This window comes from Oncorhynchus clarkii, chromosome 17, assembly GCF_045791955.1.
Source record: "Oncorhynchus clarkii lewisi isolate Uvic-CL-2024 chromosome 17, UVic_Ocla_1.0, whole genome shotgun sequence".
NCBI classification, from domain to species: Eukaryota; Metazoa; Chordata; class Actinopteri; order Salmoniformes; family Salmonidae; genus Oncorhynchus; species Oncorhynchus clarkii.
The window spans coordinates 4888588-4911069 of NC_092163.1; the positions used below are offsets into that span (position 1 = coordinate 4888588).

General features: G+C 42.5%; 26 non-coding genes across 26 annotated transcripts; all 26 read left to right on the top strand.

The window, feature by feature from the left end:
• Positions 1 to 2438: 2438 nt before the first annotated feature.
• Positions 2439 to 2520, top strand: trnal-uag (transfer RNA leucine (anticodon UAG)). Its single transcript has one exon. It is a non-coding gene; the product is annotated as a tRNA-Leu (tRNA).
• Positions 2521 to 3231: 711 nt separating this feature from the next.
• On the top strand, positions 3232 to 3313 carry trnal-aag (transfer RNA leucine (anticodon AAG)). The gene has a single exon. It is a non-coding gene; the product is annotated as a tRNA-Leu (tRNA).
• A 737-nt stretch (positions 3314 to 4050) lies between these two features.
• On the top strand, positions 4051 to 4132 carry trnal-aag (transfer RNA leucine (anticodon AAG)). Its single transcript has one exon. It is a non-coding gene; the product is annotated as a tRNA-Leu (tRNA).
• Positions 4133 to 4869: 737 nt separating this feature from the next.
• On the top strand, positions 4870 to 4951 carry trnal-aag (transfer RNA leucine (anticodon AAG)). Its single transcript has one exon. It is a non-coding gene; the product is annotated as a tRNA-Leu (tRNA).
• Positions 4952 to 5688: 737 nt separating this feature from the next.
• On the top strand, positions 5689 to 5770 carry trnal-aag (transfer RNA leucine (anticodon AAG)). The gene has a single exon. It is a non-coding gene; the product is annotated as a tRNA-Leu (tRNA).
• A 737-nt stretch (positions 5771 to 6507) lies between these two features.
• trnal-aag (transfer RNA leucine (anticodon AAG)) lies at positions 6508 to 6589 on the top strand. Its single transcript has one exon. It is a non-coding gene; the product is annotated as a tRNA-Leu (tRNA).
• A 737-nt stretch (positions 6590 to 7326) lies between these two features.
• trnal-aag (transfer RNA leucine (anticodon AAG)) lies at positions 7327 to 7408 on the top strand. The gene has a single exon. It is a non-coding gene; the product is annotated as a tRNA-Leu (tRNA).
• A 737-nt stretch (positions 7409 to 8145) lies between these two features.
• trnal-aag (transfer RNA leucine (anticodon AAG)) lies at positions 8146 to 8227 on the top strand. Its single transcript has one exon. It is a non-coding gene; the product is annotated as a tRNA-Leu (tRNA).
• Positions 8228 to 8964: 737 nt separating this feature from the next.
• On the top strand, positions 8965 to 9048 carry trnal-aag (transfer RNA leucine (anticodon AAG)). The gene has a single exon. It is a non-coding gene; the product is annotated as a tRNA-Leu (tRNA).
• A 571-nt stretch (positions 9049 to 9619) lies between these two features.
• trnal-uag (transfer RNA leucine (anticodon UAG)) lies at positions 9620 to 9701 on the top strand. Its single transcript has one exon. It is a non-coding gene; the product is annotated as a tRNA-Leu (tRNA).
• A 754-nt stretch (positions 9702 to 10455) lies between these two features.
• Positions 10456 to 10537, top strand: trnal-aag (transfer RNA leucine (anticodon AAG)). Its single transcript has one exon. It is a non-coding gene; the product is annotated as a tRNA-Leu (tRNA).
• A 737-nt stretch (positions 10538 to 11274) lies between these two features.
• trnal-uag (transfer RNA leucine (anticodon UAG)) lies at positions 11275 to 11356 on the top strand. Its single transcript has one exon. It is a non-coding gene; the product is annotated as a tRNA-Leu (tRNA).
• A 449-nt stretch (positions 11357 to 11805) lies between these two features.
• trnal-uag (transfer RNA leucine (anticodon UAG)) lies at positions 11806 to 11887 on the top strand. Its single transcript has one exon. It is a non-coding gene; the product is annotated as a tRNA-Leu (tRNA).
• A 737-nt stretch (positions 11888 to 12624) lies between these two features.
• On the top strand, positions 12625 to 12706 carry trnal-aag (transfer RNA leucine (anticodon AAG)). Its single transcript has one exon. It is a non-coding gene; the product is annotated as a tRNA-Leu (tRNA).
• A 737-nt stretch (positions 12707 to 13443) lies between these two features.
• trnal-aag (transfer RNA leucine (anticodon AAG)) lies at positions 13444 to 13525 on the top strand. Its single transcript has one exon. It is a non-coding gene; the product is annotated as a tRNA-Leu (tRNA).
• Positions 13526 to 14257: 732 nt separating this feature from the next.
• On the top strand, positions 14258 to 14339 carry trnal-aag (transfer RNA leucine (anticodon AAG)). Its single transcript has one exon. It is a non-coding gene; the product is annotated as a tRNA-Leu (tRNA).
• Positions 14340 to 15076: 737 nt separating this feature from the next.
• On the top strand, positions 15077 to 15158 carry trnal-aag (transfer RNA leucine (anticodon AAG)). The gene has a single exon. It is a non-coding gene; the product is annotated as a tRNA-Leu (tRNA).
• Positions 15159 to 15890: 732 nt separating this feature from the next.
• trnal-aag (transfer RNA leucine (anticodon AAG)) lies at positions 15891 to 15972 on the top strand. Its single transcript has one exon. It is a non-coding gene; the product is annotated as a tRNA-Leu (tRNA).
• A 737-nt stretch (positions 15973 to 16709) lies between these two features.
• On the top strand, positions 16710 to 16791 carry trnal-aag (transfer RNA leucine (anticodon AAG)). The gene has a single exon. It is a non-coding gene; the product is annotated as a tRNA-Leu (tRNA).
• A 740-nt stretch (positions 16792 to 17531) lies between these two features.
• Positions 17532 to 17613, top strand: trnal-aag (transfer RNA leucine (anticodon AAG)). The gene has a single exon. It is a non-coding gene; the product is annotated as a tRNA-Leu (tRNA).
• Positions 17614 to 18349: 736 nt separating this feature from the next.
• On the top strand, positions 18350 to 18431 carry trnal-uag (transfer RNA leucine (anticodon UAG)). Its single transcript has one exon. It is a non-coding gene; the product is annotated as a tRNA-Leu (tRNA).
• A 735-nt stretch (positions 18432 to 19166) lies between these two features.
• Positions 19167 to 19248, top strand: trnal-uag (transfer RNA leucine (anticodon UAG)). Its single transcript has one exon. It is a non-coding gene; the product is annotated as a tRNA-Leu (tRNA).
• Positions 19249 to 19983: 735 nt separating this feature from the next.
• Positions 19984 to 20065, top strand: trnal-aag (transfer RNA leucine (anticodon AAG)). The gene has a single exon. It is a non-coding gene; the product is annotated as a tRNA-Leu (tRNA).
• A 710-nt stretch (positions 20066 to 20775) lies between these two features.
• On the top strand, positions 20776 to 20857 carry trnal-aag (transfer RNA leucine (anticodon AAG)). Its single transcript has one exon. It is a non-coding gene; the product is annotated as a tRNA-Leu (tRNA).
• A 737-nt stretch (positions 20858 to 21594) lies between these two features.
• Positions 21595 to 21676, top strand: trnal-aag (transfer RNA leucine (anticodon AAG)). Its single transcript has one exon. It is a non-coding gene; the product is annotated as a tRNA-Leu (tRNA).
• Positions 21677 to 22389: 713 nt separating this feature from the next.
• Positions 22390 to 22471, top strand: trnal-uag (transfer RNA leucine (anticodon UAG)). The gene has a single exon. It is a non-coding gene; the product is annotated as a tRNA-Leu (tRNA).
• The last annotated feature ends 11 nt before the right edge of the window (positions 22472 to 22482 follow it).

Genomic DNA, 22482 nt, shown 5'->3' on the forward strand with positions numbered 1-22482 from the left:
TTGCAATTATCTGCCGTGTTTTTCAAATTCAATCTGCTTCAGACGTAAAAGCAGAAACTAATTTTCAGTGTACACAATGGAAGAGAGAGTAACATGAGATAAATTAAGATTTTTAATTTTAATTTTTATCCTCCCCCTCCTCCTCTTTCAACGTCACAGTAATCTCCCCCTCCTCCTCCTCCACTCCATAAACAGCATCCTCCTCTTTCACGCTGAAATCTTATTTTTCTTCTTTCACTGTAAACTCTCCCACTATAACTTCCTCTTTCACTGTAACTTCTTGCTGTTCTGTCACTATAACTTCCTCTTTCACTGTAACCTCTTTCACTGTAACAGCTTCACCCTCTACTTCTTTTTTTACTGTTACAGCCTCCTCTTCCTTTTCCTCTTTCACGAGACCCTCTTTCTCCGTCCAGCAGACCTCCTCTTCTTTAACACCGGGGTAGTAGTTTAGTGAGTTCATGGTCGGGGATGTTAACTAGCTAGATAGTTAGCATTAGCAAACAGCCTAGTGCTACTGCTAACTTAGCAAGCCAGCTACCCAACAAACAACGTAAATATATACGACAGAAGTATATTTAAAACACACGGAATAATATATACCACAACAGACTAAAGAGATTTAATGTTTTTGCCTATTTCGGCTACGAAGCTGGCTGACTATACTTGTTATTGTTGAAGAGGCGTCGTCCTGTCCACTAGATTATACGTCACACTCTGACAGCATCACCTGAGACTCACGTCGCCACCTGTTGACTGAAGTGGGTAAACGCAGTTGAGGAAAATATTTACAAGACGAAACGTTTATTTATTTATTTAATTGAAGTGTGATATTATATGGAAACGTACAAAGATAAGAACGCGTTGATTGATTAGTGCAGTGAAAATGTAAATACTGTACATTTGCATAAACATTTAAGGCAAATTCATATTCATTCACTTAAACAGATAACATAAAAATAAGAGCTCGGTCAACACACCTCCTAAATAGCGTAACAATACATAGATGTCTATAATGAACGTCCACAAGTGGCTAACACAGTTTTTAAAAAAAACATGAAATTGCATTAATCAAATCCTTTTTACAATCATCAACAGGGTTTTCTCTGACATGGTGGAGAAAATACTGACGGGAACATTCACGAGGCAGTGAATGTTTTGTCATTACAACATCTTATCAACGTTGTAATCAGAACAACGTCATCAAATTGTCGGATGCCAAGTTCACTTGGACATTTCCACGTTTCCTAGTTCCGACGAACATGTGATCGCTTTTATCACAGCCAGAAGGGGAATTCTGAAGCCACCATTTAGAACTTCTCACCACCAAATATGGTGATTAGAGGAAGTTCAGTGGCAGGAAGTGGGAGAAGATGGCGCGAGACGAAACTTGGCCGATAGTTTTGCATATTTTCTCATCTATGAAAAATTCGATCTCAATGCAGTTTTCTGTTCCCAAAAAATATAATCTGTTAAGAACAGAGTGTACTAAATCTTTTCAAAATGATTTAACAAATATTGCATTGTTTAGAAGTGCAAGGGCGAATTGAGTTATTACAAGCGAAAATCATAGAGTAGGCGTTTCCTAATGGGAAAATATGCAAATACATTGTAAAACAGGCCAATAGAATCTCGCTAGATCGTGCTTGACTCTGCCCACCTCGTTTGTTCATGTCCACTGTGCTTCCTTTGCTGCCATGAGAAACAACAGCAATGATAAATCTTGGGTTAGTTTAACAGTGGGCGAAGTTCGAACGGAACACTTTTGTCAAGACATTGACAAACCTCACCGCAATCAAAGTCTGTTGCATTATGGGAATACAAATGTTTCCACATTTTCAAACATAAATAAATGAACTATCCTACTTGCTATAATATAGCTAATGTATTTGCATGGATGTAATGTCGTGCTCCATGTTAAAACCGTACAATGTTGATTGTCTGCAACATTGTTGTCAACAAACAAATTCAAACATTGTTGATTGTCTGTTCATTTTAAGTTTGAATGAAATGTAATGTAGTACAACATTGTAGGTTACACATGGGTTATGGTGGGGGATGGTGGGGGATTTCTACACTGCCAATTACAGAGTCAAGAGGTTTATGTAGTAAAAAAAAAAATTGAGCTCAATGTTAAACAGTAGTGGAAAAAGTACCCAATTGTCATACTAGAGTAAAAGTAAAGATTCCTTAATAGAAAATGACTCAATTAAAAGTGAAAGGCAACTATTAAAATACTACTTGAATAAAAGTCTAACAGTATTTGTATATTAATATTTGAATATTGAAAAAGAGAATCAAAAAAAGATGAAGGACGCAAGAGCAACATGAGATACATAAAGATTTTAAAGAAGAAAATGAAAAAGAAGACTAAAATACAAGGGAGTGCAGACTCTCTAGGTAACTGACGAGAAAGTGTGGAACTCTTGCCAGAGCTGGGTAGTGTGGCCGAGCGGTCTAAGGCGCTGGATTTAGGCTCCAGTCTCTAAGGAGGCGTGGGTTCAAATCCCACCACTGCCATCTTCATTGAGTTTGTTTGCGCAAGCTATCACATGTTCTGCTTTATTTCAGCGTTTTTACTTTCATGTAGGGCCATGCAAGGGAGAAAAGAAGAAATGATGTGTGTCACGGATGGGGTTCCAACTCAATAGTGTAGTCCATTGCCTTAACCAACCAGCCACCAAGTCCTGTGCTCTCACGGTGGCAGTTGCACCTCCTACCGGTGGTTGTTCACGTCAAATCCATGATTGTAAACAATGAAAGTTGGGCTGGGCTGTGTGACGACCTAGCAGTCCATTTTAACAGTGGGTACTGTGGCCAAGCTGTCCAGAGAACTGTATTTAAGGATCCAGTCTTTCAGAGGTGTGGGTTCAAAGTCCACCGCTTTAACTTTTTCTCAACAAGGCCACCAAGGACACCGGAAAATAAAGGGAATCCAGCCTTTACCCTCATTCCCACCTCTGTTTTTGAAATTATCTGCCGTGTTTTTCTAATTCAATCTGCTTCAGACATAAAAGCAGAAACTAATTCTATGTTTATACGATGGAAGAAAGAGCAACATCAGATAAATTAAGATTTTTAAAAAGAGAATCAAAGAAAGATGAAGGACGCAAGAGCAACAGGAGATACATAAAGATTTTAAAGAAGAAAATGAAAAAGAAGACTAAAATACAAGGAAGTGCAGACGCTCTAGGTAACTGACGAGAAAGTGTGAATATTTTGCCAGAGCTGGGTAGTGTGGCCGAGGGGTCTAAGGCACTGGATTAAGGCTCCAGTCTCTAAGGAGGCGTGGGTTCAAATCCCACCTCTGCCATCTTTATTGAGTTTGTTTGCGCAAGCTATCACATGTTCTACTTTATTTCAACGTTTTTACTTTCATGCAGGGCCATGCAAGGGAGAAAAGAAGCAATGCTGTGTGTCACGGATGGGGTTCCAACTCAATAGTGTAGTCCATCGCCTTAACCAACCAGCCACCAAGTCCTGTGCCCCCGCAGTGGCAGTTGCACCTCCTACCGGTGGTTGTTCACGTCAAATCCTTGATTGGAAAAAAGGAAAGTTGTGATGGTCTGTGCGACGACCAAGCAGTCCATTTTAACAGTGGGAACTGTGGACGAGCTGTCCAGAGAACTGGATTTAAGGACCCAGTCTTTCGGAGGTGTCGGTTCAAAGTCCACCGCTGCAACTTTTTCTCAACAGAAAACTGTAATGTAATTTCAAACAAGGCCACCAAGGACACCGGACAAATAAAGGGAATCCAGCCTTTACCCTAATTCCCACGTCTGTTATTGCAATTATCTGCCATGTTTTTCTAATTCAATCTGCTTCAGATATAAAAGCAGAAACTAATTCTCAGTTTATACGATGAAAGAAAGAGCAACATCAGATAAATTAACATTTTTAGAAAGAGAATCAAAAAAAGATGAAGGACGCAAGAGCAACATGAGATACATAAAGATTTTAAAGAAGAAAATGAAAAAGAAGACTGAAATACAAGGGAGTGCAGACGCTCTAGGTAACTGACGAGAAAGTGTGAATATTTTGCCACAGCTGGGTAGTGTGGCCGAGCGGTCTAAGGTGCTGGATTAAGGCTCCAGTCTCTAAGGAGGCGTGGGTTCAAATCCCACCACTGCCATCTTTATTGAGTTTGTTTGCGCAAGCTATCACATGTTCTGCTTTATTTCAGCGTTTTTACTTTCATGCAGGGCCATGCAAGGGAGTAAAGAAGCAATGTTGTGTGTCACGGATGGGGTTCCAACTCGATAGTGTAGTCCATCGCCTTAACCAACCAGCCACCAAGTCCTGTGCCCCCGCGGTGGCAGTTGCACCTCCTACCGGTGGTTGTTCACGTCAAATCCTTGATTGGAAAAAAGGAAAGTTGTGATGGTCTGTGCGACGACCAAGCAGTCCATTTTAACAGTTGGTACTGTGGCCGAGCTGTCCAGAGAACTGGATTTAAGGACCCAGTCTTTCGGAGGTGTCGGTTCAAAGTCCACCGCTTTAACTTTTTCTCAACAGAAAACTGTAATGTCATTTCAAACAAGGCCACCAAGGACACCGGACAAATAAAGGGAATCCAGCCTTTACCCTAATTCCCACGTCTGTTATTGCAATTATCTGCCATGTTTTTCTAATTCAATCTGCTTCAGATATAAAAGCAGAAACTAATTCTCAGTTTATACGATGAAAGAAAGAGCAACATCAGATAAATTAACATTTTTAGAAAGAGAATCAAAAAAAGATGAAGGACGCAAGAGCAACATGAGATACATAAAGATTTTAAAGAAGAAAATGAAAAAGAAGACTGAAATACAAGGGAGTGCAGACGCTCTAGGTAACTGACGAGAAAGTGTGAATATTTTGTCACAGCTGGGTAGTGTGGCCGAGCGGTCTAAGGCGCTGGATTAAGGCTCCAGTCTCTAAGGAGGCGTGGGTTCAAATCCCACCACTGCCATCTTTATTGAGTTTGTTTGCGCAAGCTATCACATTTTCTGCTTTATTTCAGCGGTTTTACTTTCATGCAGGGCCATGCAAGGGAGAAAAGAAGCAATGTTGTGTGTCACGGATGGGGTTCCAACTCGATAGTGTAGTCCATCGCCTTAACCAACCAGCCACCAAGTCCTGTGCCCCCGCGGTGGCAGTTGCACCTCCTACCGGTGGTTGTTCACGTCAAATCCTTGATTGGAAAAAAGGAAAGTTGTGATGGTCTGTGGGACGACCCAGCAGTCCATTTTAACAGTTGGTACTGTGGCCGAGCTGTCCAGAGAACTGGATTTAAGGACCCAGTCTTTCGGAGGTGTCGGTTCAAAGTCCACCGCTGCAACTTTTTCTCAACAGAAAACTGTAATGTAATTTCAAACAAGGCCACCAAGGACACCGGACAAATAAAGGGAATCCAGCCTTTACCCTCATTCCCACGTCTGTTATTGCAATTATCTGCCGTGTTTTTCTAATTCAATCTGCTTCAGACATAAAAGCAGAAACTAATTCTAAGTTTATACCATGAAAGAAAGAGCAACATCAGATAAATTAACATTTTTAGAAAGAGAATCAAAAAAAGATGAAGGACGCAAGAGCAACATGAGATACATAAAGATTTTAAAGAAGAAAATGAAAAAGAAGACTGAAATACAAGGGAGTGCAGACGCTCTAGGTAACTGACGAGAAAGTGTGAATATTTTGCCACAGCTGGGTAGTGTGGCCGAGCGGTCTAAGGCGCTGGATTAAGGCTCCAGTCTCTAAGGAGGCGTGGGTTCAAATCCCACCACTGCCATCTTTATTGAGTTTGTTTGCGCAAGCTATCACATGTTCTGCTTTATTTCAGAGTTTTTACTTTCATGCAGGGCCATGCAAGGGAGAAAATAAGCAATGTTGTGTGTCACGGATGGGGATCCGACTCAATAGTGTAGTCCATCGCCTTAACCAATTAGCCACCAAATCCTGTGCCCCCGCAGTGGCAGTTGCACCTCCTACCGGTGGTTGTTCACGTCAAATCCTTGATTGGAAAAAAGGAAAGTTGTGATGGTCTGTGCGACGACCAAGCAGTCCATTTTAACAGTTGGTACTGTGGCCGAGCTGTCCAGAGAACTGGATTTAAGGACCCAGTCTTTCGGAGGTGTCGGTTCAAAGTCCACCGCTTTAACTTTTTCTCAACAGAAAACTGTAATGTCATTTCAAACAAGGCCACCAAGGACACCGGACAAATAAAGGGAATCCAGCCTTTACCCTAATTCCCACGTCTGTTATTGCAATTATCTGCCATGTTTTTCTAATTCAATCTGCTTCAGATATAAAAGCAGAAACTAATTCACAGTTTATACGATGAAAGAAAGAGCAACATCAGATAAATTAACATTTTTAGAAAGAGAATCAAAAAAAGATGAAGGACGCAAGAGCAACATGAGATACATAAAGATTTTAAAGAAGAAAATGAAAAAGAAGACTGAAATACAAGGGAGTGCAGACGCTCTAGGTAACTGACGAGAAAGTGTGAATATTTTGCCACAGCTGGGTAGTGTGGCCGAGCGGTCTAAGGCGCTGGATTAAGGCTCCAGTCTCTAAGGAGGCGTGGGTTCAAATCCCACCACTGCCATCTTTATTGAGTTTGTTTGCGCAAGCTATCACATGTTCTGCTTTATTTCAGAGTTTTTACTTTCATGCAGGGCCATGCAAGGGAGAAAATAAGCAATGTTGTGTGTCACGGATGGGGTTCCGACTCAATAGTGTAGTCCATCGCCTTAACCAATTAGCCACCAAATCCTGTGCCCCCGCAGTGGCAGTTGCACCTCCTACCGGTGGTTGTTCACGTCAAATCCTTGATTGGAAAAAAGGAAAGTTGTGATGGTCTGTGCGACGACCAAGCAGTCCATTTTAACAGTGGGAACTGTGGCCGAGCTGTCCAGAGAACTGGATTTAAGGATCCAGTCTTTCGGAGGTGTCGGTTCAAAGTCCACCGCTGCAACTTTTTCTCAACAGAAAACTGTAATGTCATTTCAAACAAGGCCACCAAGGACACCGGACAAATAAAGGGAATCCAGCCTTTACCCTAATTCCCACGTCTGTTATTGCAATTATCTGCCATGTTTTTCTAATTCAATCTGCTTCAGATATAAAAGCAGAAACTAATTCTCAGTTTATACGATGAAAGAAAGAGCAACATCAGATAAATTAACATTTTTAGAAAGAGAATCAAAAAAAGATGAAGGACGCAAGAGCAACATGAGATACATAAAGATTTTAAAGAAGAAAATGAAAAAGAAGACTGAAATACAAGGGAGTGCAGACGCTCTAGGTAACTGACGAGAAAGTGTGAATATTTTGCCACAGCTGGGTAGTGTGGCCGAGCGGTCTAAGGTGCTGGATTAAGGCTCCAGTCTCTAAGGAGGCGTGGGTTCAAATCCCACCACTGCCATCTTTATTGAGTTTGTTTGCGCAAGCTATCACATGTTCTGCTTTATTTCAGCGGTTTTACTTTCATGCAGGGCCATGCAAGGGAGAAAATAAGCAATGTTGTGTGTCACGGATGGGGATCCGACTCAATAGTGTAGTCCATCGCCTTAACCAATTAGCCACCAAATCCTGTGCCCCCGCAGTGGCAGTTGCACCTCCTACCGGTGGTTGTTCACGTCAAATCCTTGATTGGAAAAAAGGAAAGTTGTGATGGTCTGTGCGACGACCAAGCAGTCCATTTTAACAGTGGGAACTGTGGCCGAGCTGTCCAGAGAACTGGATTTAAGGACCCAGTCTTTCGGAGGTGTTGGTTCAAAGTCCACCGCTGCAACTTTTTCTCAACAGAAAACTGTAATGTCATTTCAAACAAGGCCACCAAGGACACCGGACAAATAAAGGGAATCCAGCCTTTACCCTAATTCCCACGTCTGTTATTGCAATTATCTGCCATGTTTTTCTAATTCAATCTGCTTCAGATATAAAAGCAGAAACTAATTCTCAGTTTATACGATGAAAGAAAGAGCAACATCAGATAAATTAACATTTTTAGAAAGAGAATCAAAAAAAGATGAAGGACGCAAGAGCAACATGAGATACATAAAGATTTTAAAGAAGAAAATGAAAAAGAAGACTGAAATACAAGGGAGTGCAGACGCTCTAGGTAACTGACGAGAAAGTGTGAATACTTTGCCACAGCTGGGTAGTGTGGCCGAGCGGTCTAAGGCGCTGGATTAAGGCTCCAGTCTCTAAGGAGGCGTGGGTTCAAATCCCACCACTGCCATCTTTATTGAGTTTGTTTGCGCAAGCTATCACATGTTCTGCTTTATTTCAGAGTTTTTACTTTCATGCAGGGCCATGCAAGGGAGAAAATAAGCAATGTTGTGTGTCACGGATGGGGATCCGACTCAATAGTGTAGTCCATCGCCTTAACCAATTAGCCACCAAATCCTGTGCCCCCGCAGTGGCAGTTGCACCTCCTACCGGTGGTTGTTCACGTCAAATCCTTGATTGGAAAAAAGGAAAGTTGTGATGGTCTGTGCGACGACCAAGCAGTCCATTTTAACAGTTGGTACTGTGGCCGAGCTGTCCAGAGAACTGGATTTAAGGACCCAGTCTTTCGGAGGTGTCGGTTCAAAGTCCACCGCTTTAACTTTTTCTCAACAGAAAACTGTAATGTCATTTCAAACAAGGCCACCAAGGACACCGGACAAATAAAGGGAATCCAGCCTTTACCCTAATTCCCACGTCTGTTATTGCAATTATCTGCCATGTTTTTCTAATTCAATCTGCTTCAGATATAAAAGCAGAAACTAATTCACAGTTTATACGATGAAAGAAAGAGCAACATCAGATAAATTAACATTTTTAGAAAGAGAATCAAAAAAAGATGAAGGACGCAAGAGCAACATGAGATACATAAAGATTTTAAAGAAGAAAATGAAAAAGAAGACTGAAATACAAGGGAGTGCAGACGCTCTAGGTAACTGACGAGAAAGTGTGAATATTTTGCCACAGCTGGGTAGTGTGGCCGAGCGGTCTAAGGCGCTGGATTAAGGCTCCAGTCTCTAAGGAGGCGTGGGTTCAAATCCCACACTGCCATCTTTATTGAGTTTGTTTGCGCAAGCTATCACATTTTCTGCTTTATTTCAGCGGTTTTACTTTCATGCAGGGCCATGCAAGGGAGAAAAGAAGCAATGTTGTGTGTCACGGATGGGGTTCCAACTCGATAGTGTAGTCCATCGCCTTAACCAACCAGCCACCAAGTCCTGTGCCCCCGCGGTGGCAGTTGCACCTCCTACCGGTGGTTGTTCACGTCAAATCCTTGATTGGAAAAAAGGAAAGTTGTGATGGTCTGTGGGACGACCCAGCAGTCCATTTTAACAGAGAACTGTTATAACACGTCTGTTATTTCAATTATCTGCTGTGTTTTTCTAATTCAATCTGCTTCAGACTTAAAAGCAGAAACTAATTCTAAGTTTATACGATGGAAGAAAGAGCAACATCAGATAAATTAAGATTTTTAAAAAGAGAATCAAAAAAAGATGAAGGACGCAAGAGCAACATGAGATACATAAAGATTTTAAAGAAGAAAATGAAAAAGAAGACTGAAATACAAGGGAGTGCAGACGCTCTAGGTAACTGACGAGAAAGTGTGAATATTTTGCCAGAGCTGGGTAGTGTGGCCGAGCGGTCTAAGGTGCTGGATTTAGGCTCCATTCTCTAAGGAGGTGTGGGTTCAAATCCCACCACTGCCATCTTCATTGAGTTTGTTTGCGCAAGCTATCACATGTTCTGCTTTATTTCAGCGTTTTTACTTTCATGCAGGGCCATGCAAGGGAGAAAAGAAGCAATGTTGTGTGTCACGGATGGGGTTCCAACTCAATAGTGTAGTCCATCGCCTTAACCAACCAGCCACCAAGTCCTGTGCTACCGCGGTGGCAGTTGCACCTCCTACCGGTGGTTGTTCACGTCAAAGCCTTGATTGTAAACAAGGAAAGTTGGCCTGGGCTGTGCGACGACCTAGCAGTCCATTTTAACAGTGGGTACTGTGGCCAAGCTGTCCAGAGAACTGTATTTAAGGATCCAGTCTTTCAGAGGTTTAGGTTCAAAGTCCACCGCTTTAACTTTTTCTCAACAGAAAACTGTAATGTAATTTCAAACTAGGCCACCAAGGACACCGGACAAATAAAGGGAATCCAGCCTTTACCCTAATTCCCACGTCTGTTATTGCAATTATCTGCCGTGTTTTTCTAATTCAATCTGCTTCAGACATAAAAGCAGAAACTAATTCTAAGTTTATATGATGAAAGAAAGAGCAACATCAGATAAATTAAGATTTTTAAAAAGAAAATCAAAAAAAGATGAAGGACGCAAGAGCAACATGAGATACATAAAGATTTTGAAGAAGAAAATGAAAAAGAAGACTAAAATACAAGGAAGTGCAGACGCTCTAGGTAACTGACAAGAAAGTGTGAGAAACGAGAAAGTGTGAATAGTTCCCCAGAGCTGGGTAGTGTGGCCGAGTGGTCTAAGGCGCTGGATTAAGGCTCCAGTCTCTAAGGAGGCGTGGGTTCAAATCCCACCACTGCCATCTTTATTGAGTTTGTTTGCGCAAGCTATCACATGTTCTGCTTTATTTCAGCGTTTTTACTTTCATGCAGGGCCATGCAAGGGAGAAAAGAAGCAATGTTGTGTGTCACGGATGGGGTTCCAACTCAATAGTGTAGTCCATCGCCTTAACCAACCAGCCACCAAGTCCTGTGCTACCGCGGTGGCAGTTGCACCTCCTACCGGTGGTTGTTCACGTCAAAGCCTTGATTGTAAACAAGGAAAGTTGGCCTGGGCTGTGCGACGACCTAGCAGTCCATTTTAACAGTGGGTACTGTGGCCAAGCTGTCCAGAGAACTGTATTTAAGGATCCAGTCTTTCAGAGGTGTAGGTTCAAAGTCCACCGCTTTAACTTTTTCTCAACAGAAAACTGTAATGTAATTTCAAGCAAGGCCACCAAGGACACCGGACAAATAAAGGGAATCCAGCATTTACCCTAATTCCCACCTCTGTTTTTGAAATTATCTGCTGTGTTTTTCAGATTCAATCTGCTTCAGACATAAAAGCAGAAACTAATTTTCAGTGTACACAATGGAAGAAAGAGCAACATCAGATAAATTAAGATTTTTAAAAATAGAATAAAAAAAAGATGAAGGACTCAAGAGCAACATGAGATACATAAAGATTTTAAAGAAGAAAATGAAAAAGAAGACTAAAATACAAGGGAGAGCAGACGCTCTAGGTAACTGACGAGAAAGTCTGGCAATCTTGCAAGAGCTGGGTAGTGTGGCCGAGCGTTCTAAGGCGCTGGATTTAGGCTCCAGTCTCTAAGGAGGCGTGGGTTCAAATCCCACCACTGCCATCTTTATTGAGTTTGTTTGCGCAAGCTATCACATGTTCTGCTTTATTTCTTTCGGAGGTGTCGGTTCAAAGTCCACCGCTGCAAGTTTTTCTCAACAGAAAACTGTAATGTAATTTCAAACAAGGCCACCAAGGACACCGGACAAATAAAGGGAATCCAGCCTTTACCCTCATTCCCACGTCTGTTATTGCAATTATCTGCCGTGTTTTTCTAATTCAATCTGCTTCAGACATAAAAGCAGAAACTAATTCTAAGTTTATACGATGAAAGAAAGAGCAACATCAGATAAATTAAGATTTTTAGAAAGAGAATCAAAAAAAGATGAAGGACGCAAGAGCAACATGAGATACATAAAGATTTTAAAGAAGAAAATGAAAAAGACTAAAATACAAGGGACTGCAGACGCTCTAGGTAACTGACGAGAAAGTCTGGCAATCTTGCAAGAGCTGGGTAGTGTGGCCGAGCGTTCTAAGGCGCTGGATTTAGGCTCCAGTCTCTAAGGAGGCGTGGGTTCAAATCCCACCACTGCCATCTTTATTGAGTTTGTTTGCGCAAGCTATCACATGTTCTGCTTTATTTCAGCGTTTTTACTTTCATGCAGGGCCATGCAAGGGAGAAAAGAAACAATGTTGTGTGTCACGGATGGGGTTCCAACTCAATAGTGTAGTCCATCGCCTTAACCTACCAGCCACCAAGTCCTGTGCTCTCACGGTGGCAGTTGCACCTCCTACCGGTGGTTGTTCACGTCAAATCATTGATTGGAAAAAAGGAAAGTTGTGATGGTCTGTGCGACGACCAAGCAGTCCATTTTAACAGTGGGAACTGTGGCCGAGCTGTCCAGAGAACTGGATTTAAGGACCCAGTCTTTCGGAGGTGTCGGTTCAAAGTCCACCGCTGCAACTTTTTCTCAACAGAAAACTGTAATGTAATTTCAAACAAGGCCACCAAGGACACCGGACAAATAAAGGGAATCCAGCCTTTACCCTAATTCCCACGTCTGTTATTGCAATTATCTGCCATGTTTTTCTAATTCAATCTGCTTCAGACATAAAAGCAGAAACTAATTCTCAGTTTATAAAATGAAAGAAAGAGCAACATCAGATAAATTAACATTTTTAGAAAGAGAATCAAAAAAAGATGAAGGACGCAAGAGCAACATGAGATACATAAAGATTTTAAAGAAGAAAATGAAAAAGAAGACTGAAATACAAGGGAGTGCAGACGCTCTAGGTAACTGACGAGAAAGTGTGAATATTTTGCCACAGCTGTGTAGTGTGGCCGAGCGGTCTAAGGCTCTGGATTAAGGCTCCAGTCTCTAAGGAGGCGTGGGTTCAAATCCCACCACTGCCATCTTTAGTGAGTTTGTTTGCGCAAGCTATCACATGTTCTGCTTTATTTCAGAGTTTTTACTTTCATGCAGGGCCATGCAAGGGAGAAAAGAAGCAATGTTGTGTGTCACGGATGGGGATCCGACTCGATAGTGTAGTCCATCGCCTTAACCAACCAGCCACCAAGTCCTGTGCCCCCGCGGTGGCAGTTGCACCTCCTACCGGTGGTTGTTCACGTCAAATCCTTGATTGGAAAAAAGGAAAGTTGTGATGGTCTGTGGGACGACCCAGCAGTCCATTTTAACAGTTGGTACTGTGGCCGAGCTGTCCAGAGAACTGGATTTAAGGACCCAGTCTTTCGGAGGTGTCGGTTCAAAGTCCACCGCTGCAACTTTTTCTCAACAGAAAACTGTAATGTAATTTCAAACAAGGCCACCAAGGACACCGGACAAATAAAGGGAATCCAGCCTTTACCCTCATTCCCACGTCTGTTATTGCAATTATCTGCCGTGTTTTTCTAATTCAATCTGCTTCAGACATAAAAGCAGAAACTAATTCTAAGTTTATACCATGAAAGAAAGAGCAACATCAGATAAATTAACATTTTTAGAAAGAGAATCAAAAAAAGATGAAGGACGCAAGAGCAACATGAGATACATAAAGATTTTAAAGAAGAAAATGAAAAAGAAGACTGAAATACAAGGGAGTGCAGACGCTCTAGGTAACTGACGAGAAAGTGTGAATATTTTGCCACAGCTGGGTAGTGTGGCTGAGCGGTCTAAGGCGCTGGATTAAGGCTCCAGTCTCTAAGGAGGCGTGGGTTCAAATCCCACCACTGCCATCTTTATTGAGTTTGTTTGCGCAAGCTATCACATGTTCTGCTTTATTACAGAGTTTTTACTTTCATGCAGGGCCATGCAAGGGAGAAAATAAGCAATGTTGTGTGTCACGGATGGGGATCCGACTCAATAGTGTAGTCCATCGCCTTAACCAATTAGCCACCAAATCCTGTGCCCCCGCAGTGGCAGTTGCACCTCCTACCGGTGGTTGTTCACGTCAAATCCTTGATTGGAAAAAAGGAAAGTTGTGATGGTCTGTGGGACGACCCAGCAGTCCATTTTAACAGTTGGTACTGTGGGCGATCTGTCCAGAGAACTGGATTTAAGGACCCAGTCTTTCAGAGGTGTCGGTTCAAAGTCCACCACTGCAACTTTTTCTCAACAGAAAACTGTAATGTAATTTCAAACAAGGCCACCAAGGACACCGGAAAATAAAGGGAATCCAGCCTTTACACTAATTCCCACGTCTGTTATTGCAATTATCTGCCGTGTTTTTCTAATTCAATCTGCTTCAGACATAAAAGCAGAAACTAATTCTAAGTTTATACAACGGAAGAAAGAGCAACATCAGATAAATTAAGATTTTTAAAAAGAGAATCAAAAAAAGATGGATGCAAGAGCAACATGAGATACATAAAGATTTTAAAGAAGAAAATGAAAAAGAAGACTAAAATACAAGGGAGTGCAGACGCTCTAGGTAACTGACGATAAAGTGTGGAAGCCTGCCAGAGCTGGGTAGTGTGGCCGAGCGGTCTAAGGCGCTGGATTAAGGCTCCAGTCTCTAAGGAGGCGTGGGTTCAAATCCCACCACTGCCATCTTTATTGAGTTTGTTTGCGCAAGCTATCACATGTTCTGCTTTATTTCAGCGTTTTTACTTTCATGTAGGGCCATGCAAGGGAGAAAAGAAACAATGTTGTGTGTCACGGATGGGGTTCCAACTCAATAGTGTAGTCCATCGCCTTAACCTACCAGCCACCAAGTCCTGTGCTCTCACGGTGGCAGTTGCACCTCCTACCGGTGGTTGTTCACGTCAAATCATTGATTGGAAAAAAGGAAAGTTGTGATGGTCTGTGCGACGACCAAGCAGACCATTTTAACAGTGGGAACTGTGGCCGAGCTGTCCAGAGAACTGGATTTAAGGACCCAGTCTTTCGGAGGTGTCGGTTCAAAGTCCACCGCTGCAACTTTTTCTCAACAGAAAACTGTAATGTAATTTCAAACAAGGCCACCAAGGACACCGGACAAATAAAGGGAATCCAGCCTTTACCCTAATTCCCACGTCTGTTATTGCAATTATCTGCCATGTTTTTCTAATTCAATCTGCTTCAGACATAAAAGCAGAAACTAATTCTCAGTTTATAAAATGAAAGAAAGAGCAACATCAGATAAATTAACATTTTTAGAAAGAGAATCAAAAAAAGATGAAGGACGCAAGAGCAACATGAGATACATAAAGATTTTAAAGAAGAAAATGAAAAAGAAGACTGAAATACAAGGGAGTGCAGACGCTCTAGGTAACTGACGAGAAAGTGTGAATATTTTGCCACAGCTGTGTAGTGTGGCCGAGCGGTCTAAGGCTCTGGATTAAGGCTCCAGTCTCTAAGGAGGCGTGGGTTCAAATCCCACCACTGCCATCTTTATTGAGTTTGTTTGCGCAAGCTATCACATGTTCTGCTTTATTTCAGCGTTTTTACTTTCATGTAGGGCCATGCAAGGGAGAAAAGAAGCAATGTTGTGTGTCACGGATGGGGTTCCAACTCAATAGTGTAGTCCGTCGCCTTAACCAACCAGCCACCAAGTCCTGTGCTCTCACCGGGGCAGTTGCACCTCCTACCGTTGGTTGTTCATGTCAAATCCTTGATTGGAAAAAAGGAAAGTTGTGATGGTCTGTGGGACGACCCAGCAGTCCATTTTAACAGTTGGTACTGTGGGCGATCTGTCCAGAGAACTGGATTTAAGGACCCAGTCTTTCAGAGGTGTCGGTTCAAAGTCCACCACTGCAACTTTTTCTCAACAGAAAACTGTAATGTAATTTCAAACAAGGCCACCAAGGACACCGGAAAATAAAGGGAATCCAGCCTTTACACTAATTCCCACGTCTGTTATTGCAATTATCTGCCGTGTTTTTCTAATTCAATCTGCTTCAGACATAAAAGCAGAAACTAATTCTAAGTTTATACGACGGAAGAAAGAGCAACATCAGATAAATTAAGATTTTTAAAAAGAGAATCAAAAAAAGATGGATGCAAGAGCAACATGAGATACATAAAGATTTTAAAGAAGAAAATGAAAAAGAAGACTAAAATACAAGGGAGTGCAGACGCTCTAGGTAACTGACGATAAAGTGTGGAAGCCTGCCAGAGCTGGGTAGTGTGGCCGAGCGGTCTAAGGCGCTGGATTAAGGCTCCAGTCTCTAAGGAGGCGTGGGTTCAAATCCCACCACTGCCATCTTTATTGAGTTTGTTTGCGCAAGCTATCACATGTTCTGCTTTATTTCAGCGTTTTTACTTTCATGTAGGGCCATGCAAGGGAGAAAAGAAACAATGTTGTGTGTCACGGATGGGGTTCCAACTCAATAGTGTAGTCCGTCGCCTTAACCAACCAGCCACCAAGTCCTGTGGCCCCGCGCTGGCAATTTCACCTCCTACTGGTGGTTGTTCATGTCAATTCCTTGATTGGAAAAAAGGAAAGTTGTGATGGTCTGTGCGATGACCAAGCAGTCTATTTTAACAGTGGGAACTGTGGCCAAGCTGTCCAGAGAACTGGATTTAAGGACCCAGTCTTCTGGAGGTGTCGGTTCAAAGTCCACCGCTGCAAGTTTTTCTCAACAGAAAACTGTAATGTAATTTCAAACAAGGCCACCAAGGACACCGGACAAATAAAGGGAATCCAGCCTTTACCCTCATTCCCACGTCTATTATTGCTATTATCTGCCGTGTTTTTCTAATTCAATCTGCTTCAGACATAAAAGCAGAAACTAATACTAAGTTTATACGATGAAAGAAAGAGCAACATCAGATAAATTAAGATTTTTAGAAAGAGAATCAAAAAAAGATGAAGGACGCAAGAGCAACATGAGATACATAAAGATTTTAAAGAAGAAAATGAAAAAGAAGACTAAAATACAAGGAAGTGCAGACGCTCTAGGTAACTGACGAGAAAGTTTGGAAATCTTGCCAGAGCTGGGTAGTGTGGCCGAGCGGTCTAAGGCGCTGGATTAAGGCTCCAGTCTCTAAGGAGGCGTGGGTTCAAATCCCACCACTGCCATCTTTATTGAGTTTGTTTGCGCAAGCTATCACATGTTATGCTTTATTTCAGCGTTTTTACTTTCATGTAGGTGGAAGGGTGCAAGGGAGAAAATAAGCAATGTTGTGTGTCACGGATGGGGTTCCAACTCAATAGTGTAGTCCGTCGCCTTAACCAACCAGCCACCAAGTCCTGTGTTCTCACGGTGGCAGTTGCACCTCCTACCGGTGGTTGTTCACGTCAAATCCTTGATTGGAAAAAAGGAAAGTTGTGATGGTCTGTGGGACGACCAAGCAGTCCATTTTAACAGTTGGTACTTTGGGCGAGCTGTCCAGAGAACTGGATTTAAGGACCCAGTCTTTCAGAGGTGTCGGTTCAAAGTCCACCACTGCAACTTTTTCTCAACAGAAAACTGTAATGTAATTTCAAACAAGGCCAGCAAGGACACCGGAAAATAAAGGGAATCCAGCCTTTACCCTCATTCCCACGTCTATTATTGCTATTATCTGCCGTGTTTTTCTAATTCAATCTGCTTCAGACATAAAAGCAGAAACTAATTCTAAGTTTATACGATGAAAGAAAGAGCAACATCAGATAAATTAACATTTTTAGAAAGAGAATCAAAAAAAGATGAAGGACGCAAGAGCAACATGAGATACATAAAGATTTTAAAGAAGAAAATGAAAAAGAAGACTAAAATACAAGGAAGTGCAGACGCTCTAGGTAACTGACGAGAAAGTTTGGAAATCTTGCCAGAGCTGGGTAGTGTGGCCGAGCGGTCTAAGGCGCTGGATTAAGGCTCCAGTCTCTAAGGAGGCGTGGGTTCAAATCCCACCACTGCCATCTTTATTGAGTTTGTTTGCGCAAGCTATCACATGTTATGCTTTATTTCAGTGTTTTTACTTTCATGCAGGGCCATGCAAGGGAGAAAAGAAGCAATGTTGTGTGTCACGGATGGGGTTCCAACTCAATAGTGTAGTCCATCGCCTTAACCAACCAGCCACCAAGTCCTGTGCCCCCACGGTGGCAGTTGCACCTCCTACCGGTAGTTGTTCACGTCAAATCCTTGATTGGAAAAAAGGAAAGTTGTGATGGTCTGTGCGATGACCAAGCAGTCTATTTTAACAGTGGGAACTGTGGCCAAGCTGTCCAGAGAACTGGATTTAAGGACCCAGTCTTTCAGAGGTGTCGGTTCAAAGTCCACCACAGCAACTTTTTCTCAACAGAAAACTGTAATGTAATTTCAAACAAGGCCACCAAGGACACCGGACAAATAAAGGGAATCCAGCCTTTACCCTAATTCCCACGTCTGTTATTGCAATTATCTGCCGTGTTTTTCTAATTCAATCTGCTTCAGACATAAAAGCAGAAACTAATTCTAAGTTTATACGATGGAAGAAAGAGCAACATCAGATAAATTCACATTTTTAGAAAGAGAATCAAAAAAAGATGAAGGACGCAAGAGCAACATGAGATACTAAAGATTTTAAAGAAGAAAATGAAAAAGAAGACTAAAATACAAGGAAGTGCAGACGCTCTAGGTAACTGACGAGAAAGTGTGGAAATCTTGCCAGAGCTGGGTAGTGTGGCCGAGCGGTCTAAGGCGCTGGATTTAGGCTCCAGTCTCTAAGGAGGCGTGGGTTCAAATCCCACCACTGCCATCTTTATTGAGTTTGTTTGCGCAAGCTATCACATGTTCTGCTTTATTTCAGCGTTTTTACTTTCATGCAGGGCCATGCAAGGGAGAAAAGAAGCAATGTTGTGTGTCACGGATGGGGTTCCAACTCGATAGTGTAGTCCATCGCCTTAACCAACCAACCACCAAGTCCTGTGCCGCCGCGGTGGCAGTTGCACCTCCTACCGGTGGTTGTTCACGTCAAATCCTTGATTGGAAAAAAGGAAAGTTGTGATGGTCTTTGCGACGACCCAGCAGTCCATTTTAACAGTTGGTACTGTGGCCGAGCTGTCCAGAGAACTGGATTTAAGGACCCAGTCTTTCGGAGGTGTCGGTTCAAAGTCCACCGCTGCAACTTTTCTCAACAGAAAACTGTAATGTAATTTCAAACAAGGCCACCAAGGACACCGGACAAATAAAGGGAATCCAGCCTTTACCCTAATTCCCACGTCTGTTATTGCAATTATCTGCCGTGTTTTTCTAATTCAATCTGCTTCAGACATAAAAGCCGAAACGAATTCTAAGTTTATACGATGGAAGAAAGAGCAACATCAGATAAATTAAGATTTTTAAAAATAGAATAAAAAAAAGATGAAGGACGCAAGAGCAACATGAGATACTAAAGATTTTAAAGAAGAAAATGAAAAAGAAGACTAAAATACAAGGGAGTGCAGACGCTCTAGGTAACTGACGAGAAAGTGTGGAAATCTTGCCAGAGCTGGGTAGTGTGGCCGAGCGGTCTAAGGCGCTGGATTTAGGCTCCAGTCTCTAAGGAGGCGTGGGTTCAAATCCCACCACTGCCATCTTTATTGAGTTTGTTTGCGCAAGCTATCACATTTTCTGCTTTATTTCAGCGTTTTTACTTTCATGCAGGGCCATGCAAGGGAGAAAAGAAGCAATGTTGTGTGTCACGGATGGAGTTCCAACTCGATAGTGTAGTCCATCGCCTTAACCAACCAACCACCAAGTCCTGTGCCGCCGCGGTGGCAGTTGCACCTCCTACCGGTGGTTGTTCACGTCAAATCCTTGATTGGAAAAAAGGAAAGTTGTGATGGTCTTTGCGACGACCCAGCAGTCCATTTTAACAGTTGGTACTGTGGCCGAGCTGTCCAGAGAACTTGATTTAAGGACCCAGTCTTTCGGAGGTGTCGGTTCCAAGTCCACCGCTACAACTTTTCTCAACAGAAAACTGTAATGCAATTTCAAACAAGGCAACCAAGGACATCGGAAAATAAAGGGAATCCAGCCTTTACCCTAATTCCCACGTCTGTTATTGCAATTATCTGCCGTGTTTTTCTAATTGAATCTGCTTCAGACATAAAAGCAGAAACTAATTCTAAGTGTATACGATGGAAGAAAGAGCAACATCAGATAAATTAAGATTTTTAAAAAGAGAATCCAAAAAAGATGAAGGACGCAAGAGCAACATGAGATACATAAAGATTTTTAAGAAGAAAATGAAAAAGAAGACTAAAATACAAGGAAGTGCAGACGCTCTAGGTAACTGACGAGAAAGTGTGAGTATTTAGCCAGAGCTGGGTAGTGTGGCCGAGCGGTCTAAGGCGCTGGATTAAGGCTCCAGTCTCTAAGGAGGCGTGGGTTCAAATCCCACCACTGCTATCACATGTTCTGCTTTATTTCAGCGTTTTTACTTTCATGCAGTGCCATGCAAGGGAGAAAAGAAGCAATGTTGTGTGTCACAGATGGGGTTCCAGCTCAACTCAACTCCAAGTCCATTGCCTTAACCAACCAGCCACCAAGTCCTGTGCCCCCGCGGTGGCAGTTGCACCTCCTACCGGTGGGGTTTCACGTCAAATCCTTGATTGGAAGAAAGGAAAGTTGTGATGGTCTGTGCGACGACCAAGCAGTCCATTTTAACAGTGGGAACTGTGGCCGAGCTGTCCAGACAACTGGATTTAAGGACCCAGTCTTTCGGAGGTGTCGGTTCAAAGTCCACCGCTGCAACTTTTTCTCAACAGAAAACTGTAATGTAATTTCAAACAAGGCCACCAAGGACACCGGACAAATAAAGGGAATCCAGCCTTTACCCTAATTCCCACGTCTGTTATTGCAATTATCTGCCGTGTTTTTCTAATTCAATCTGCTTCAGACATAAAAGCAGAAACTAATTCTAAGTTTATACGATGGAAGAAAGAGCAACGTCAGATAAATTAAGATTTTTAGAAAGAGAATCAAAAAAAGATGAAGGACGCAAGAGCAACATGAGATACATAAAGATTTTAAAGAAGAAAATGAAAAAGACTAAAATACAAGGGAGTGCAGACGCTCTAGGTAACTGACGAGAAAGTGTGAATATTTTGCCAGAGTTGGGTAGTGTGGCCGAGCGGTCTAAGGCGCTGGATTAAGGCTCCAGTCTCTAAGGTGGCGTGGGTTCAAATCCCACCACTGCCATCTTTATTGAGTTTGTTTGCGCAAGCTATCACATTTTCTGCTTTATTTCAGCGTTTTTACTTTCATGTAGGGCCATGCAAGGGAGAAAATAAGCAATGTTGTGTGTCACGGATGGGGTTCCAACTCAATAGTGTAGTCCATTGCCTTAACCAACCAGCCACCAAGTCCTGTGCCCCCGCGGTGGCAGTTGCACCTCCTACCGGTGGTTGTTCACGTCAAATCCTTGATTGGAAAAAAGGAAAGTTGTGATGGTCTGTGGGACGACCCAGCAGTCCATTTTAACAGTGGGTACTGTGGCCGAGCTGTCCAGAGAACTGGATTTAAGGACCCAGTCTTTCGGAGGTGTCGGTTTAAAGTCCACCGCTGCAACTTTTTCTCAACAGAAAACTGTAATGTAATTTCAAACAAGGCCACCAAGGACACCGGACAAATAAAGGGAATCCAGCCTTTACCCTAATTCCCACGTCTGTTATTGCAATTATCTGCCGTGTTTTTCTAATTCAATCTGCTTCAGACATGAAAGCAGAAACTAATTCTAAGTGTATACGATGGAAGAAAGAGCAACATCAGATAAATTAAGATTTTTAAAAAGAGAATCAAAAAAAGATGAAGGACGCAAGAGCAACATGAGATACATAAAGATTTTTAAGAAGAAAATGAAAAAGAAGACTAAAATACAAGGAAGTGCAGACGCTCTAGGTAACTGACGAGAAAGTGTGAGTATTTAGCCAGAGCTGGGTAGTGTGGCCGAGCGGTCTAAGGCGCTGGATTAAGGCTCCAGTCTCTAAGGAGGCGTGGGTTCAAATCCCACCACTGCTATCACATGTTCTGCTTTATTTCAGTGTTTTTACTTTCATGCAGTGCCATGCAAGGGAGAAAAGAAGCAATGTTGTGTGTCACAGATGGGGTTCCAGCTCAACTCAACTCCAAGTCCATTGCCTTAACCAACCAGCCACCAAGTCCTGTGCCCCCGCGGTGGCAGTTGCACCTCCTACCGGTGGGGTTTCACGTCAAATCCTTGATTGGAAGAAAGGAAAGTTGTGATGGTCTGTGCGACGACCAAGCAGTCCATTTTAACAGTGGGAACTGTGGCCGAGCTGTCCAGACAACTGGATTTAAGGACCCAGTCTTTCGGAGGTGTCGGTTCAAAGTCCACCACTGCAACTTTTTCTCAACAGAAAACTGTAATGTAATTTCAAACAAGGCCACCAAGGACACCGGACAAATAAAGGGAATCCAGCCTTTACCCTAATTTCCATGTTTGTTATTGCAATTATCTGCTGTGTTTTTCTAATTCAATCTGCTTCAGACATAAAAGCAGAAACTAATTTTCAGTGTACACAATGGAAGAGAGAGTAACATGAGATAAATTAAGATTTTTAAAAAGAGATTCAAAAAAAGATGACGGAAGCAAGAGCAACATGAGATACATAAAGATTTTAAAGAAGAAAATGAAAAAGAAGACTAAAATACAAGGGAGTGCAGACGCTCTAGGTAACTGACGAGAAAGTGTGGAAATCTTGCCAGAGCTGGGTAGTGTGGCCGAGCGGTCTAAGGCGCTGGATTTAGGCTCCAGTCTCTAAGGAGGCGTGGGTTCAAATCCCACCACTGCCATCTTTATTGAG